We start from the raw sequence: 19,451 nt of genomic DNA on the forward strand, positions 1-19,451 counted from the left end.
ATGAAGCGATGAACCCCATGTTGTAACCATTCTTGGGTGGCGCATGATGAGTGTGATGGTGCTGAGGCCTTCAAACGGCCAATGAAACACGCTGCCCGAATGTTGCTCTGCGGTATTTTGGACCATTCCTAGTGAAGCGCTTGCTTGAGGTGATCGACACTTTGCTATTTTTTAGTGCCATCCATGCTTTCCAAAATACCTCAGACACAATAGCCCAACGGAATGGTATCCGGAGATTTTGGTGGTCATTTTGCGCTAGAAATGAAGCGAGAACCTCAGTTCGTAACCATTTTTGTGGTGGCGCGTGCTGAGTCCTGTTGGAATGTCCAAGGTCTGCGGCCAAACTATTTGCGTGCCCAAGTTTTTAATAAACCCTCCAGAATATTTTTGCGATAATATTCGGCATTTATTCTGATGCCACGGTCGATTAATACAAGCGGAGAGCGTCCATCGGCGGCACACACCATCACCATGGCCGGCGCTTGAGTTCTGGCGGCCAACCGAAGGTGCCCATTTTCAGCTGACCTCTTTGGCAAGTAAACACGTCCATTTTATCTGTTAACAGACTGCAGGACAACGAATGTTTTCTCATCAGAGAAAACCAAATTCGACAGTTCACCACTTTTGGCCAAGCGAAGCAACTCATTAGCTCTTTTGAGTCTATTTTCTTTCTGTTGCGGTGTAAGTTCCAGCAATTCTTAGAATTTCAATGGCTTTACCCCGAGCTCATTTTTCAATATTTGCCGAATGGAATATTGCCATATGTTCAGCTCACGAGACATTTTTCGGCCACTGCGACGCGGATTTCGATCAAGTCGCTTCTTTACTTTTCGAAATATTTCTGCTGATGTTGCTGTTTTTTTCGTCCACTTCCTTGATGTCGGCCTACGCTACCAGTATCCCGGTAACGAGCGATGGTACGAGACACAAAATATTTATTCACGTTTAAATGCTGGAGTGCTCTAACGATAGCCACTTGTGTCTTTCCAGCCAAATATAAAGAAATCACACTATCACGATTGAATTCCTCCATCACGAATAACTTTTTTTTCTGGAAAATTCTCACCAAAATGCTTTCGTACGCTTGTAAACAATATAACAAGCTGTCACTGGAATAATTTTAAAAGCTGTCGGACGAGTGGCTTAGAAATGACACCAGTCTGAAGTTGGTTGCAGTTTTTTCCTCTCACCCTGAATATTTAATATTTGTATCCTTGTCTTTGATGAACTTAATGGCCATAAGTATCTTGGGTACTAAAAGTGTTCGAATGGTACTAAAACGCACCTCATACTGTTCCATTGCTATTGAGGAATTATGAAGAGCTCAAGCCTAGAGTTGGAGATGTGTCTGTGGCATTGAGAAAATACCTTTCAAATTGACAAGGGATCCTCAAAGAGTCTCTCACCTATTGATCCTCTTCAGAATTTTTATACACACATCAATTCTACTCCCAATAATATTTTCCCGTAATCTAACTTGCAATAAACTCCACGAAAAGGTCTTTATTCCTCCTCTTCCTCCTCCTCCTCCACTACCTTCAATTCAATTCTTATTCAATTGCCGTCTATTCAATCATGTAATTTCCTTTAAAGACCTCCATTTAAATCAGACAACAATGTAAGTTGTAATTTTCCTGACTCAGTCTTCTACTACTTCTTCCCCCCCTCCCTCTTCTCCTTTATATATTTCTTAAATTGTGAGAATTTCTTGGGTGCATTAGTTTAGAAAAAAAAAAAGAAAAATAAACGATATCCCAGAAAGCACGACAAATAAATTTCCACATAAAGCGCAAAGGTTAAGTGTGGTTGAAAGCAACTCCCACCAAATGGCATAACAACAATACAGAAATGAATGAAGGGAAGAGGGAGCCATCGTCGATGTGAACGCAAGCAGGAGTGCAGCAATTTACATCATTGCTGCTCACTAAATTGAACATTCGAAAGAATACATCCCACTATTCCAGAAGGAACGTGAAAAAAAGAATGGCAGAGTAATAAGACTGCAGAATTATAACTGTGTGCCAAATGGCTGACTGACTGACTTGATGGACTGATGACTGACTGCCTGACTCACTGATCGGACAATTTATACATTCTCGCTTCAAGCTATGCAATTTATTAGAAAAGAGAATAAAATCTTTGGTAATAGCGTAACCCATAGAGGAAAGGGGTTTTGGGAAAGAGAGGGGTGGGGGAAATCGCTTTCTTAAAGTTATACCGTTTTGAGCATTAAACGGTTATTTCGCTTCTATGCTAGAAAAAAAAGAAAAAAACTCTTACCTCATATTTATTACATGTATGTTTGTCTGTCCGTCTAGCCGTATCTCTCCACCCAGCATTTGATGGTCAGCCAACCATTCATCCGTTAGATTACATCATTACCCTTGAGTTGGATTACTTTTTTTGAAAAACACATACGAGGGGCGGAAGATTTTTCAAATACACTGTAAACAGACGACCTAGAGGACCTCTTGAGGATCTTCTAAAAATAGAATACCTATTGGGGGTCTTCCTTATTTAGGAGACCTACTGCTGAAGGTATACCTCTGGAAGGTCTTTCATACATGAGAGATTTCTTGGGGGTATTTTATAAATACCTAGAAGATCTAGAGCTCCACTTAGGTATGTTAGACCTGGAGGACCTCTTGAGGATCTTTAGAGGGACTTTTATACAAATAATAACTCTTGAGGATATTCTATACATCTCTTGAGGATCTTTTAGACTTGGATTACCTCTGGAAGAACTTCTAGACATGAAAAACCTCTTGAAGACCTCGTTACGATCTTTTAAACCTAGAAGACCTGTTAAGGATATTTTATATATAGCAGACTTCTGGTCTGGCTTTTAGTTCTAGAAACCTCATGAGGACATTATTTACATATAAGATCTCTTCAGGGTCTTTTAGACCAGAGGACCGGTTGAGCGTCTTCTATGCTTAGAAAAGATCCTTAGACTCTTCTAAAAATATCAGACCTCTTGAGGATCTTAGATATAGAGAAGATCTCTTGAGGGTATTCTATACATATAGCAGACCTCTTGAGGGTCTTCTATAATTATAGCGGACCTCTTGAGAATCTTCTATTCATAGAAGACTTCTATAAAATAGAAGACCTCTTGAGGATCTTCTTACTCATTGAAGGCCTCTTGAGGGTCCTCTATAAATAGAAGACCTCCTTGGGGTCTTCTACTCATAGAAGACCTCCTAAGGGTCTCCTACACATAGAGGACCTCTTGAGGTTCTCTATACATAGAAGACTTCTTGAGGGTTCTCTATACGTGGAAGACCTCTTGAGAATCTTCTAAACATTGAAGACCTCTTGAGGATCTTCTGCTCTTAGAAGACCTCCTGAGGGTCTTCTACTCATAGAAGACTTCTTAAGGGTTCTATATACCTAGAAGACCTCTTGAGGCTCCTCTATAAATAAAAGACCTCTTGAGGTTTTTCTTCTCACAGAAGACCTCCTAAGGGTCTTCTACACATAAAAGACCACTTGAGGGTCTTATATAAATAGAAGACCTCTGGAGGATCTTCTATACCTAAAAGATCTCTTGAGGGTCCTCTATACATTTAAGACCTCATCGGGGTCCTCTATACATAGAAGACTTCTTGAGGGTCTTTTATACATAGAAGACCACTTGAGGTTCTTCTACTCATAGTCTTCTAAAGGGTCTTCTACATAGAGGACTTCTTGAAATTCTCTTTACATAAAAGACCCCTTGAGGGTTCTCTACACCTAGAAGACCCCTTAAGGGTCCATAGAAATCCTCTTGAGGGCTTTCAAGACATTGATGACTTCTTCATTTCTTCCGCATGTAGCTGATAACTTGATGGTCTTTTAGATCTAGATGACCTTTTGAGAACTTTTCAGACCAAGAAGACCTCCTGATTGTCTTTAAGACCCAGACCTAGGAGAGTTCTTGAGGGACTTCTTTATAGAGAAGACCTACTTAAGGGTCTACTATTAGTAGAAGTTGTCCTGAGGGTCTTCTGTAGATCGAATACCCCGTATGTGTATTCTGTAAGAAGAAGGACTTTTGAGGCTCTTCTGGACATAGGAAAACTCTCGAGGCACTTGTAGATCTAGAAGACCTTTTGAGGATCTTTCAGACCAAAAACAACAACAACAACGACAAACAGGAGGTCTGTTTGTCTTTAAGACCCAGAAGGCCTCTTGAGAAAGAAACCCTTTTGGGGTTCTTTAAGATCCAGGAGAGATCTTCTTTATAGAAAAGACCTACTTAGGGTTCTATTATTAGTAGAAGTTTCTCTGAGGGTCTTCTATAGATCGAAGACTCCGTATGTGTATTCTGTAAGAAGAAGGACCCTTGAGAGTGTTCTTTAGGTTAAATACACCTTCGGAGCCTTCCATTTATTTAAGGTCTGTAAGTGTCTTCTATCAATTATAGACCTCTTTAGGGTCTTATATTCATAAAAGGCCTCGTGAAGGTATTCTATATACAGAAGACCTGTAGGTGGTCTTCCTTACAGATCCGGTGTTTCATACCGGGTCTTCTTCCTCTCCGATGTCTTCTTCGGCCGTTTGTAGGCTCCTTTAATATATTCCCCATATTAAAGACCTCTCATTTTTTAGTTTGTTACACTCTTGCCATTCCCCATAATTAGTAGATTCCCCTCCTTACATTTTTCTCCTTCAAATTTTTTTTTGTGTTTTTGTTGGTGCCACAGCAAATTTTCTTATATTACGTTTCAGTTCTGCAATACGAATGCCAATGGAATATAAATAAATCACCCACAAAAAAATATAAAAAAAAACTCATGCACATGCCATGACCCCCAAATGCCCCACATCCAAATCCCTTGCATGTTTCTTCTGGGCTACTCCTGCAGTTCATGTGGGAATGATGTAATTTAAAATGACTGTTCATTTTTTCTAAAATAGGGGGAGTTTTTTTGTTGTTTTTGTTCTGATTCATTATTGCAAATCCATTGGCTAGGAAAATTATTATCAGCCATCCATGCACCCAGAACCATGGTGGCAATGTATGATTCCAACGAATTGCGTGGCTCGACTACGAGGCAGCCTCTGAAACTAAAACCCCCCAACTAGTGGCTGTGGCAGCAGCCACCGAGCCTGTCATCAGATAATCTCCAAATGATTTGTTCGCGCCGTTCGCGAATCCTCCACCGCATTTTTGGATGATGAATTATTATTAACACGCCGGCGTTGGCTGATCCGCTGGCAGGGGGGAAGGATTTTCAGCAGCCTGTTTTATTTGTAATCAGTTGTTTTTTACTTCTGTGTTCATTGTGACGGATAATCTGCATTTCATTGCCTGGTTTTTGTTTTGTGGGTCATTCATGGAGTTGTGGAGGATGATTTCATCATCGATGAATGGAATTTAAACTAAGATTTATTTTTTAAATTTATTTTTTTTATTATTATTTTTGCTGTAGTTGTTGTCAGGAATTACTGCAAAGGTCAGCACACACTCTTAGGAGGGAATTTTCAGTATATATTGTAATATTTCAAGGATAAATAAGGAAGCATGCAATTTCGAAAGTCCACGATGGGACAGAAGGCCATTAAATAGTTATTTATGTATGAAGGAGACACCTTCATATATAAAGAAGGTCTTAACTACCTCTAAAGACCTCTAAAGTACCTTCAATCTAGGGAATTCCTCCAGAAGGTGGTTTATTTCTAGGAGAACTTTAAGAAAAGATAACCAAAAATTTGGAAATGCTTCTGGGGATTGGATGGCGTTCTATCTACCAAAGCTTTCTATTTGGTCTTATTTTTAGGAAATTCCTGTAGTAGATCTCCTTGTTAATTGAAGACCACAATGAAATCTCCTAATTATAGAAGATCTGTAGAGGACTAAAGCTAGAATTTGGAAATTTTACAAGTAAATTGCTTTGGGAAATTGGGGAACCAACAATGACCTCATTATCAAATATCGGGATTCCATGCCCTATTTCCTTCACCCAATGCCAAATTTAGTACTGTTTAGTACTTTTCGTACAATTTTCACAACTTTCTGAAACGCATCTCCATATCTCAATCCCAGATACCAACATAGACTTCAATAACAAATTTCGAGATTCCAGCTCTATTCCAGCACCCAGTACAAGATTTAGTACTTTTCGTACAATTACAGGGTAAGATGAAAAAACTGCAACCAACTTCAGACTGATGTCATTTCTAAGCCACTCATCCGACAGCTGTTAAAATTGTTCCGGTGACAGCTCATTATATTGTTTAGAAGCGTACAAAAGCATTTCGGTAAGAATTTACCAGAAAAAAAGTTACTCCTGATGGAGGAATTCAAGCGTGATTTCTTTATAATTGGCTGGAAAATCACAAGTGGCTATCGTTAGAGTACTCCAGAATTTAAATGTGAATAATTCTTTAGCGCCTCATACCAGCGCTCGTAACCGTGATACTGGCAGCGTAGCCCAACGTCAAGGATGTGGACGGAAAAAACAGCAAACATCAGCAGAAATGGTTCGAAAAGTAAAGAAGCGACTTGATCGCAACCCGCGTAGCAGTGGCCGAAAAATGGCTATGGTTCATGAGCTGAACATATCACAATATTACATTCGGCAAATATTGAAAAATGAGCTCGGGCTAAAGCCATTGAAATTCCAAAAAGTGCAAGAACTTATACCGCAGCAGAAAGAGAATAGACTCAAAAGAGCTAAAGAGTTGCTTCGCTTGGCCGAAAGTGTTGAACTGCCGAATTTGGTTTTCTCCGATGAGGCAACATTCGTTGTCCAGCAGTTGGTAAACAAAGGCAAACAAAATGATCGTGTTTACTTGCCAAAGAGGTCAGCTGAAAATGTGTACCTTCGGTTGGCCACCAGAACTAAAGCGCCGGCCATGGTGATGGTTTGGGCCGCCGTAACAGACGATGGTCTATCTACGCTCGTACTAATCGACTGTGGTATCAGAATAAATGCAGAATATTATCGCGAAAATATTCTGGATGGTGTATTAAAGCCTTGGGCACGCAAACATTTTGGCCGCAGACATTGGACATTCAAACTGAAACCTGTTGGACCATTGCTCTCAGCACGCGCCACCCAAGAACTTTACAAAATGAGGTTCCTCTCTTCATTTCCAGCGCAAAATGGCCACCAAAATCTCCGGATACCAAGGCGTTAGACTATTGTGTCTGGAGTATTTTGGAAAGCAAGGTTGGTGTCGATCACCTCAAGCAAGCGCTTCGCCGGGTACGGGCCAAAATACCACAGAGCAACATTCGGCAGCGTGTGACGATTTCATTGGCCGTTTGAAGGCCATAATTCGTGCCAAAGGTGACCAATTCGAACAAATCTAAACTTATTCTAAAATTTGATGCTATTTCCAAAATTTTTGCTTTCATTCAATAAAATTAAAAAAAAAAACAAGTAAAAAAGCTGTAAGTTCGACTGGGCCGAACTTCGAATACCCTCTCCCATTTGGTACAAATTTGGAAACTTTCAAAAAATTAAAATCCATTAAAAATTCTGTTCAAATCTTAAAAATACATATTAGGGTCTATACGAAGACGTGGACCTGCATACGCAATTTTTGTCATAAGCCTGCACAGACAGTTTTCTGGCATAGGCTGTAGTATCCATTACGAGCTTCAAGTATCAAATTTTAAACAATTCCATAGAATAATGTCGCTAAAATCATCAAAATACCGAATATTAAGGTGTACCGTTATATGGAGGCTATACGAAGACGTGGACCTACATGGCCCATTTTCTGTCTTAGGCTGTAGTATCCATTACGAACTTCAAATGCGAAATTTGAAACAATTCCGGTAAATAATGTCGCTAAAATCGTCAAAATACCGAATATCAGGGGGTAACGTTATATGGGGCCTATACGAAGACGTGGACCTGCACAGACAATTTTCTGTTATAGGCTGTAGTATCGATTATGAACTTCAAATACCAATTTTGAAACAATTCCGGTAAATAATGTCGCTAAAATCATCAAAATACCGAATATCGGGAGGTACCGTTAAAAGGGGGCTATACGAAGACGTGGACCTACATGGCTTATTTTCAATACCAAAAGTCTTGCAGACATAATACACATTTGAGTCAATTGTTATCAACTTACTTCATTTCGTTCGGAAGCTAGAGTGTTTTCCACAGACGGACGTGCATTGTTAAATCGACATAGATTTTTATCCTGATCAAGAATATATATACTTTGTGGGGTCTAAAACGTATATTTCGAGGTGTTACAAACGGAATGACAAACTTAATATGCCCTCCATACTATGGTGGCGGTTATAAAAATTTAAAAGTTATGAAGTTTGACTTTGTTGTAGTTTTTTTTATCTCACCGCGTATATATACCTCCGTCCTACAATGCAATAGTAATCTTATTTCCAAATTTCAGGATTTCAACACTATTAGTTCTCCCAAAATTTATATTGCACCAAATCGTGTACCATTTAGTACGCTTAAGTACGAATTTCGGAAACTAGCTACATTCCTCAGTCCTAAAAAGTAATAGTAATCTTATTTCCAAATTTCAGGATTTCAACACTATTGGTACTCCCAAAATTTAAATTGCACCAAATTTTGTACCATTTAGTACTTTTCGTGCACATTTCGAAAACTTCCTCCATATCCCAATCCAACACTCCGCCAGTAATTTTAGTTCACATTTTCAGAAATCCAGCACCATCCGTTCCTCCAAATCCATATTGTACTAAATTTAGTACCGTTTAGTACTATTTCTATACACGAGTACACAATTCCAAAACTACATCGACTTCACTCCTCAACTTTGATTCCCATTTCAAATTTCAAATTTTTAACTCTAACCGTTCACATGATACGATATGGTACCAAATGTTGTACATATTAGTACTTTTCGTACACTTATGGTGCGAGTTTCAAATAACCCTTTGGTACATCGATCAAACACTGCATCAGGGACCCTCATTCCAAATTTAAGTTTTCTAACTCCACTGCAAAGCACAAAGGACACCATATTTAGTACCTTTTAATATTTTTCGTACCGTTCTACTACGAATTTCGAAAAACCCAACCTTATGTGAACCTTTCGGAGCAAGAATGACCGATATCCAAAATTTCAAGATTCTAGCCTCAGCCGTTTCGTCTGGGCGTTGATGGATCGTTAAGTCAGTCAATTACTTTACTTTTTGTTATTCAAGATTCCAGCTCCATCCGTTCCTCTAAATCAATATTGTACTAAATTTAGTACCGTTTAGTACTCTTCGTATACACTAGTACACAATTCCAAAACTATCTCCTAACATTGACACCACTCCTCAACTTTGATTCCCATTCCAAATTTCAAGTTTATAGCTCTAACCGTTTACATGATACGAAATAGTACCAAATGTGGTACATTTTAGTACTTTTCGTACACTTATGGTGCGAGTTTTCAATAACCCTTCGGTAAATTTGTCATACACTGCATCAGGGACCCTCATTCCAGAATTAAGATTTCTAGCTCCACTGCAAAATACAAAGGGTACCATATTTAGTACCTCTTTATACTTTTCGTACTTTTTCGTTCTATTACGAATTTCCAAAAAAACAACCTTATGTGACCCCTTCGGACCAAGAGCGACCCATATCCAAAATTTCAAGATTCTAGCTTCAGCCGTTTCGTCGGGGCGTTGATTTTCAGTCAGTCAATAAGTTATTTCACTACTTATTTAGTACTTTCCGTACCCATTTAGTTCGATTTTTCAAAAGCTCAGCCACATCACACGCTTGCGCGCCAAAACTGACACTCACGCAAAATTTTAAGATTCTAGCTTCAGCCGTCTGGTTTGGGCTTTGATTCTTAGTCAGTCAGTTATTTCAGAACTCCTTTAAATCCCTTTTTTGTACCCATTTGGTACGATTTTCCAAACATGCGTCCCTACCTCTCTCCTCTGGCTAAATTATCTCACATAACCCGGTACTAAATCAACACAACACCATTACAAGTCATTTTAAATGCCATAAATATTTATTTGACCCAAATACTTAATTCCCTGTTTCTCCTCATTTTCCCCTGCCAACAAATGTCTACCTCATAAAATAACTGGACATTCCTATTTGACCACCGTTAAATGGCCACTAGACCAGACTCCAAAAAAAAAAACTGAGAAAAAAAGACCATTCCGATTGGAATATTTAAAAGCTGTTTTGTTCCATACAATGTTGCAACTTTATGATGGTGTTAAAAGATAAAGAAGCAGACACCAAATCGGGGAATGCCGATGTTGGCTAATCCCAAACACAGCAGCCTTAGAGGCAATACAACAATGTTCCGTTACGAGAGCGAGAGACGGCGGCGATAAGAAAAATATTAGACATGCATCGCGACATTCTAAAACCATGGCTAAGTAACGAATTTTTATGCAGCCATGGAAGGCCATAAATGCCATCTTCTTTGGGTAAATGAACGATTTCATATTCATATCGAAGATGTTAATAATTTTATGTTTTGAAATTTTAATTTTTTTCTTTGTTTGTTCCTCACATTCCATTTTTCATGTTTGCTTTTTGTTAGTCATTAAAAATTGCACATTTTTGTAGACGCTGCAACAACAACAATGGCCATCTGTTGTTGGTTGGTTGGTTGACAAATGCAGATTACAGAGTTGCAATTTGAAATGAGTTGCGGGATTATCTTCATTCGCCAAGCGAAGAGCTGCGCCCACACATCAGTTTTTTGTGGCAAGTGTATGTTTTTGTCGCTATTTTCTGACAGCAGCGAAAGTGTGGCAATGCCTGCCATTTTAGCATCTCCATTCATAGCCGCATTTACTGTGGCTCCAACAAATATTTTGAAAAAAAAAAATGCATTATGCTGAGCGCATCATTATCTGTTGGGTTTTTGTTGTGGCTGATGTTGGTTTTGTAATTATAATGCCATTGCAAACATTTTGTGTGAGAATGCATGTTTTATTTAAAATAATTTAAAATTAGAAACAAAAAACCATAGAAAAGATTTAGATAGGCGACTTTGGGTTACCCTATTTGATCCCAAAAGAAAGAAGCTATTAAATAGATACGTTTTAAAGATATTTTTAATGTAAAATACCTGCTGACCCCTGGATACCATGTAAGCTTCTTCTATAGATTTGGAACCAGCAAAAAAGATTCTCCAAAAAATGCTCCAAATCCACTATTTTTTACGTCCCTGGAAAACAATTAAAAATCCATGATTTTTGTTAGGATGTCTTATCAAAATTATTGGCAAATAATCTTCTAAAAATTATCGATTTTTGTTAGAATACACGTTGTATTTTTATTGCAAAGATCGGGTGTGAATGGCTAAGGTCATTGAAAACAGCACCACTAAGATTTTTTGTCGAGTCTTGTTTGTTGACCTTAAAAATGTTGTAATGAAAATTCTTTAAAAAACAAATTTTATTTAAATGTTCTGAATTTTTGATTTTTAATGTTCTGAACTCTTGATAAAAAATTCAGAAAATCCACGATTTTTCCCAAGAAGTTCCTGGCAATTTTTTCTTCAAAAAAATCCTTACTTTGTTACTTTTAATCCTGGAAAAAAAATATAAAAATTCATGATTAATCTTTTTTCCCGAAGATTGTTTTCCTTGGCCTGGAGACAAAATTTTGTGGATAAAAAAAATTGAGGACTTTCTGGAGTTTTTTTATTTTATTTTTTTTTTGTGGAAGGAAGTACTAAAAATAGTTTTTAAAAAATTCTTCCTTTTTTAGTTTTAAATCCTTGAAAAAATCATGATTATTTCCAGAATGTCCTTATTTTTTTAATCCAAGATTTTTTTTCTCGAGTCATCGAAAATTATCTTTAATAAAATCAGAACTTTTTTACGAATAGATATTGGAAAATTTTTTGTGATGTTCTTGAAAGCATCTAAGCAATTTTATGACTTTTTCAGGGAACACAAGAAGTTATTCTTCAATAAAATCCATATTTTGTCGCTTTAAAGACTTAGACAAAAATTAAAGATCCAAAATTGTTCAAAATCCTTGAAAAATCTCATGAAATTCTTGCAAAATAATTCTAAAACAATAAAATCCTTAAAAATTCCTATATATATGATGGAATATCCTCAACAAAATTTGTTTAAAAAATCCTCAAAAAAAAAAATCCTTAAGAAATAAACTTAAAAAAAAAAATCTATTTTTACGGAAATACCTCGAATGAGCATTTAACTATGGAATCCCTGAAAAAAATCACAATATTTGGAAGGGTATTAGAAAATAATTCTTCAAAAAAATGCATAAACATCTTTTTCACGTAGTTTTTGAAAAGTATTCTATAAAAAACCATATTTTATGATTCTGGAGTACTTAAAATACCTAAAACTTTTGCATATTATTCCAAAAACCCAAAATTTTCTTCAACATTCATAATTTTTGTCCAGAGAATCTTGTCTATTTTACTGATATACAAAATACACACTTTTTGTCAGGAAATCCTTGAAAACATTCCTGACAAATTTGAAAATTTATTGTCCTTAAAAATCTTGAAACCCCCTAAAAGAATCACCCACGATTTTAAAAGGAAATTCTAGAAATTAAAATTCTTCAATAAAATCTAGGGTGTATGTTCAAAAAGATTTTGTAAATTGCTTTGAATCCCTGATTTATTGTCGGGAAAGATATATTTTTATTCAGAATGAGAAGTTTTGCTAAGGTCATTAAACTAGTTTCAGAAAAAGTCAGGTGAAGAACTACTCAAAAATACTTTCTAAAAGTCCAGAACATCTTGTTGTGATTTCCTTGGATTTTTTTCTAAAGCCCTTGATTTTTACCAGAAAAAATTAAAAATCAAGAGTTTTCTCAGAAAGTCCTTAAAGTACATTCTGTATAGTATGCTCTTATTTGTCTTGAAAGACTGTATTTATTAATGAACATTCACATGGACATTTTTGAACAATTATTCTTAAAATAGCCACGATGACATTTCTCAAAATAATTTTTAAAAAAAAAATCCAACATTTTTGTTCGAAAGATCTTGTAATTTTAGTTTGTAGTGATCTGATGTCTTTTGTTTTGTGTTAAATTCAAGATTTTTGCCAAGATGTCAAAGATATATTCTGTGTGTGTGATTTTGAAGAGATATTAAGCTTGTGTACTCTACCATTGATTTCTCGTTGGCCATGTACCACAAGTTCTGCATTAACGTACATTTTACACTATTTTGTTATTTATGGAAATTTACTATTCGGAATTATGTCGTGAACAGCTAAAATCGATACAAAAGCTTCGAGATATTATATGGCACATACCATACTGTCGTTAAGAGTTGCAATTATTTCCTTGTCATGCCCAATTGCTTTGCACATATTCTTCACTTTCGGAATGTATAGAATTGGGCTGTTCAAATTCCTCGTGTTTTAAAAAATACTTATCCTTGTTTGCACTTTTATCGAACCACCATTGCAAACTCATATATGTCTTATTAAATTCGTTTATTGTTGAATGTAGTGCTACATTTGTATAATCCAAAATTGGGTTCGAAGTCGAGTGCTTGCCGTCTGCAATCCACTTGCGATATTCCTATATCCAGTGTCCTTTTTTCTTACAAAAATGGCAAATACTTTTCTTTTTTTCACTTACATGCTGGTAGTTGAAGACTTCTTTAAATTTCGTTCATAGAGACAATACTACACTAATAATTTCGTCTAAAGACTTGTCACCGTCTCGAGTTAAGATCAAAAAACCCGATTTAACATTTTGAACGATATTGTAGCACATGCAGAATCCTATCCGGAATCCGGCAATAATTTCTGTCCACATACTTTTAAGGTTTGAAATGTGTATAGAAACGTTCAGATCTTCTACCCATTCGAACAAAAAAAAAATCTGTGCAGATCTTGAAAAGTTGCTTTAAATTGTTGATTTAATGGTTCACAATTCCTTGTCCATTACCTTTTTATACATCTCATCAGATATCATACAAATAATAAGGGTTTTGAATTAGACTGTTTATTTCCCTGAATGCCGCAGATATAGCATTGTAATCTCTTGCAGGAGGGTCAGTTGTTCCATCTTTTAAAGGTTCTGGCTTCTTAATTTTCCTTTTTCTCTTCCAAATTGCCCAATGGTTTTTTCTCTCAATGGCATTATAGTCTTGCTAAACTCCATAATTCTGACGTTTAAAATATTTTTTTTTCACAATTTCAAAAAAAAAACTTTTTTATATCTAAAGGAACTTACTTAGCTTTGTGAAAGTGTGGAACTAGGTCGTTCATTCATATCCTTCGTTTCATTTATTTTATTTTCATATGTCGCATTAGAACAGTTCATTTTACCTAAAAGAAATGAAGCAAATGGAATAAAAGGAACAAGAAGAAAAGATTGGGGTATTTAATCTTTTGAACGAGTGAATTAAATAAAACAAAGGATCTGTATGAACGACCTCTAGTTCCTTTTGGAGAACAAATTGAGAAATATCTATGAGCTGTCAAAACTAATTATTTATACCCTACACCACAAGGTGGTCAGGATATTATGTCTTTGTGCATTTGTTTGTAACATGCAAAAGGAAACGAGATAGACACATAGTTCCTTTTGATGATCTGCATAGAATCACATTCTGAGTCGATTTATGCATGTCCGTCCGTCCGTCTGTCCATGTATTTTTGTGAACAAAGTTCGCATTTATTGTCCTATCCAGATGAAATTTTGCACAAATCATTTGTTTGACCCAAGGACGAACCCTATTGAAATTGGAGATAATCGGTAACAATTTAGATATAGCTCCCATATATATCTTCGTCCGATTTGCCTTTTATTGTGCACCAAACTTGTAATATCAATCCGATTGGACCTGAAAATAAGTTTGCTAAATTTGATCGAAATCGGTTCAGATATAGCTATAGCTCCCATATATATTGTTCATCCGATTTGTTATTTTTGTCCTCCGCTGCCGTAATATGCACTCCGTAACAACGATATTCAAGGAAATATATCAAATACAGCTCAGAAATACATATGCTAAATTTTATCGAGATCGGTTCCGATTTGGATATAGCTCCCATATATATTTTTATCCGATTTCAAACTAATTGTGCACCAAATGGGCAATACAAGTCCGAATTTAAAAGATACAAATGCTTCGGCATATTTAGTCCTTTGAACTTTAAATTATCCTCCTCCTCCCATAAAAATTTTTAATTGTTATGCGGAGCTCTACTAAATTAGCAAAGTGGTGTAGGGCATCATAAAGTCGGCCCCGCCCGACTTTAAGACTTTCTTTACTGGTTTTCTTCTGTAGAAAGTGGAAATTATTCGTTCTATACCAAAATTACCTTCTCCAGATCCCGTGCTTGTACTTATTTTCTCCTCTAATATGACTCCATATGTTATTTGCTACAACTTCAAGTGACATTTGAAATAGACTCCTTTATTTTTATTATTTTTTTACTTGTCAAAGCCTATGAATTCGGTGCAATGGCTGGGAATGGATGAATGAATGCTGGTGTAGCGGTGACTTGGGGTAGCAGCGATGACGAAGTCTCTGACGACAACGTCTTAGACCATGTTTTTTTGGCATAGTTGTTGTTAAAGGCATTTTAAAGACATATTTTTTAGTTTTGACATTTTGCATATCGTTGGCCGCCGTTGAAGCTGACGTCGGTGTCGCCGTCATTTATGGCTTGGTTTATTTTTACACGATTGTGTGTTTTTTGTTTTGCGAAGAAAAACTATAACATGAGCATTGTCTGTCGGTCTCCCCCGGCTGGCGGTGATGGCGGCGGCGACATTTGACGTTAGTTTTTTTGTCATTTTTTTTTTTTTTTTTGGTGGATTGTTTTGGAATTGAAGTTTAACTGGATGATGGAAACAAAAATGAAACCAAAAACCAGGCAAAGAAACATTCGGCGAAGTTATCTGCCAGCTTGGGTTGCCTGGCTGGTGTAAAGCCTAGTAGTGTTGTGTCTCTTTGTCTACTTGTTTTGCTGACGGAGTTTTTGCTAAAGTGAGGTGAAGTTGGTCGGGCTCCGCATAGGTTTTTTTGAATTCGCTTTTTTCTCTTTTTTTTTTTTGAGTTTTATAAATAACATTTCTATGACATTTTGTGTTGTTGTTCATGTTTTGTTTTATATTTTATGTAGAAATTGTTGTTGACTGCATTGCTGGTATTGTTGTTATGTTGTCTGTCTGTGCCCGCTTGCTAGTGAGGCCTGCCTGCCTGCCTGCCTGCCAGCTTAACAATAGCCTGGGAATGAGGTTAATTTGACTTGCTGCTTAGATGAAAATATCGTTCAAATTTCAAAAAAAAACCCTAGCTACAACATCTAATAAGTTTTTTTTTGTTGTTTTGCTAAATTGTTTGTTTGCAATATTTTTGGGCACAGCTTTAATTTTTTTGGTTGGTACTGAAAATTAAAATAAATGACTGCATGTAAATGCCTCGGAATTCAGCCTTACAACTTGGAGGAATGCTTTGCATTCTCTAAAGTAAATCTTCCAATTTGTTTGAATTGGGAATAGGTTACAAATTTAGTTCCCACAGTGGACAAAACATTGTAGCCAGTAGTTGTCGTCAATTTTCAATTTGGGAGCGCCCTGATCAATTTGGTTTCAGTAATAAAAGGTCAGACAATTAATTATTAAATGAGATTCACAATGAGAGATTTTTGACTCCCATTTGATGCTGGATATTTTTTACTTATCCTTCAGCAACATAGAATCAACGATACCTCCAAAAATTCTATATTCTATAAAGGTATGTTTTGCCCGTCTTATTTTTTGAAATAGAAATTTGGACCCAATAACGACGCACCTAACGTTTCTTGAGAAACTCTTAAAAACAAGAATAGAAGAAGCTATACGCTGAAGAAGTGGGTTATCTGAGAGGCCATATGATTTCAGAGCTGGAAAATCAATTAGTTACAGCAAGTCGGTAGTTATATTAGAAACACTTAATGTGAATAATGCTCTAAATCGCTTAAGGGGGACAGATCTTATACCCATGGCTGAATAGGAATTTTGAAATCCTAGAATACCTAATGAAAACGTTTAGGGAGTTATCTGCGTAGAAGAGTACTCAAACATAAGACGAGCGAGGACACGAGGGAAATACCTACCCATAACATTAGGAACTACATAGGGCACCATCTTATATCCCGACCTTTGGAATATGCTACGATGGAATTCTTAAATAAGATAGATATGCCTGAGAACACATTTCTAGTAAGAAGATGATATAGTCGTTGTAATCCAGACAAGGGACACAGAAGACGCCAACGCAAAATGATCCGTGCCAGGACATGGGTTATATGACATGCTTAAATCGCAGTAGAAATCGAACAAGCTTCCCCATCATTCGGACCCAAATAGCTATAACGTATTTGGTAATGCGACTCGACAACTTGCCAACAGCAAATTGTGCAGTGTGTGCCATTGCACCGTCCTGTTGGAACCACATGTTTTCCTATCCCAACCACTCAAGTTGCGGCAAAAAGAAGTCGTTGATCATTGCTTTGCAGCGCTCACCATTCACAGAAACCATTTGGCCCGTGCCGTCTTCGAAGAAAAAGGTCCGATGACTCCTCCAGCGAAAACAGTACACCATACTGTGACATTGAGCAGGTGTAATGACTCTTCGTGGGTTACACGCGGATTTTCCGTGCCCCAGAAGCGTAAATTTTATTTATTTACGTACCCGCTAAGATGGAAATCGGCCTCATCACTCATGATTATTTTTGATGAAAAATCATCTTCTTCTTAGAGGAGATTAAGGATGGCTTGAGCGTATGTTAGATGTTGTTGGCGGTCAGCAGCTAACAGCTGATGCACCATCTGGACTTTATGCAGTTAAATATTCAAATCTTGTACCAAAATTCTCGAACCTCGACTGATACCCATTTGCGTGACACGTCGTCTGGTCGATGTCGACGGCGCTTCCATGACATCCTCGACTACAGTAGCTATATACTCTGCAGAACGGATAAAAAACGGGGCCTGCCACGCCTGACAGTATCTTTTGTTGTGCCAGTCTCTTCGAGGCGAGCGGCTAAATGTCGCAGTGTTTCACCAGTAGGCCTAGGACGGCCAAATTCACGTTCTGCCTAAGTCACCGACCGATTTTTGGTCAAATAAATAGTCATCAATATTCCACATTCTGGAGCAGTGTAGCATAATATGGTTTATTAACGTGTATTTCGAATGTGTTTACTACAAATATGGCAAACCGAACTAACTTAAGGGGCCAATCGTAAAATTTATAGAATTTTCAGATTGGAGAATTACTTTTTGCGCCGCCTTTTATATATATGCATCATTTACACAGATTTTCCGAATTATGTTTATGTATTTTTAAGTTTCAAACCACTTTTTCACCACAACACCATCTGTAATTCAATTGTTTTTTTTTTAATCAATAAATAACTTTTTATGCAAATGTTGCATACTTTTGGGCAGGTGTAGGTGTTGAGATTGAATTATTCACACCACATCTGAAATCTTAAAACTTTAGTTTAGTTTTAGTTATTTTTAAAGTTCAAACCACTTTTCACAACAGCGCCATCTGTACCCCAAATGTTAATAATTACAATATATTTTTAATGCAAATGTTGCATACTTTTAGGCTTCAAGAATATCGATCAATCTAGAAAAGTCCATAAATTTATGTTAAATTCTGAATTATTCTCAGTTCCATAAAATGTCAAAATGGCGCCCAAATAAATTACTGAATTTCAAAATATAGATGGCATACTGGTCACCCCCACTCGTAATTGTTATTTGTTTGTTATTAGAATTTCCTGTGATAATTATAAGTGACTTAGTTGCGGACAAACGCCAACAAAAAATTAGTCATTATTAGACGACCGAAACGCCAAAATTAAAAAAATAGCTGAAGAGGAAATACTCAATAGGAAAATTCTGGGAAATGAACCTCTTAATGTGAATTACTTAAATTAATCTAAGGGAAACTTTTCGAATGGAAACAATAAAAGAAATCTCATGATTACCAAATGCATTCACAGTTGCTGGTGGTGGTGGGGGGGAAGGTGTTCCGAACATTTCTTGCAAACAATGGAAACCTATGGAGCATTAAGGTAGCTTCTTCTTCTCGGGTAGTGCAACAACTATCATTAACAATTCCCCAGGGGGTGGTGGAGGACTACGATAGTGTGTGGTGACGTTGCCGGTGATGTGCCCTGCATAAATAAATGAATGAATGGGAATATGGCATGTTCTAAATCCATTATTTTCCTGCGTCGTGCATAACACCCAAATGTGAATGGAATGCCCTTCGCACAGCCAGTGGCAAAATATAACAATGCGAATAGATAGACAACAGAGCGAAAAGAAGAAGACAACGCCGAAGAAGAATTCCATTTTATTCCATTATAGTTTCCCCCCTCCCCCCATTTGTGCAAATATTTGCCCAGAATTTCCTTGTTCGAATGCAGTTGAGGGTCTGCCGGTGTTGCTGCTGCTGCTGACAATGATAAGAATGGGGTGGATTATGACTGCTGCTGGCGTTTATTAAATTTAAAATGCGAA

At 36.9% G+C, this 19,451-nt stretch overlaps 1 protein-coding gene across 2 annotated transcripts in view; it reads left to right on the top strand.

Annotated features, from left to right (window-relative positions):
• The window catches only part of LOC101888548 (protein spire), a 189,690-nt gene that overhangs the window by 74,222 nt on the left and 96,017 nt on the right, over nucleotides 1–19,451 (top strand). The gene's annotated exons all lie outside the window — the stretch shown is intronic.

This window comes from Musca domestica, unplaced genomic scaffold (genome assembly GCF_030504385.1).
Source record: "Musca domestica strain aabys unplaced genomic scaffold, Musca_domestica.polishedcontigs.V.1.1 26, whole genome shotgun sequence".
NCBI lineage: Eukaryota > Metazoa > Arthropoda > Insecta > Diptera > Muscidae > Musca > Musca domestica.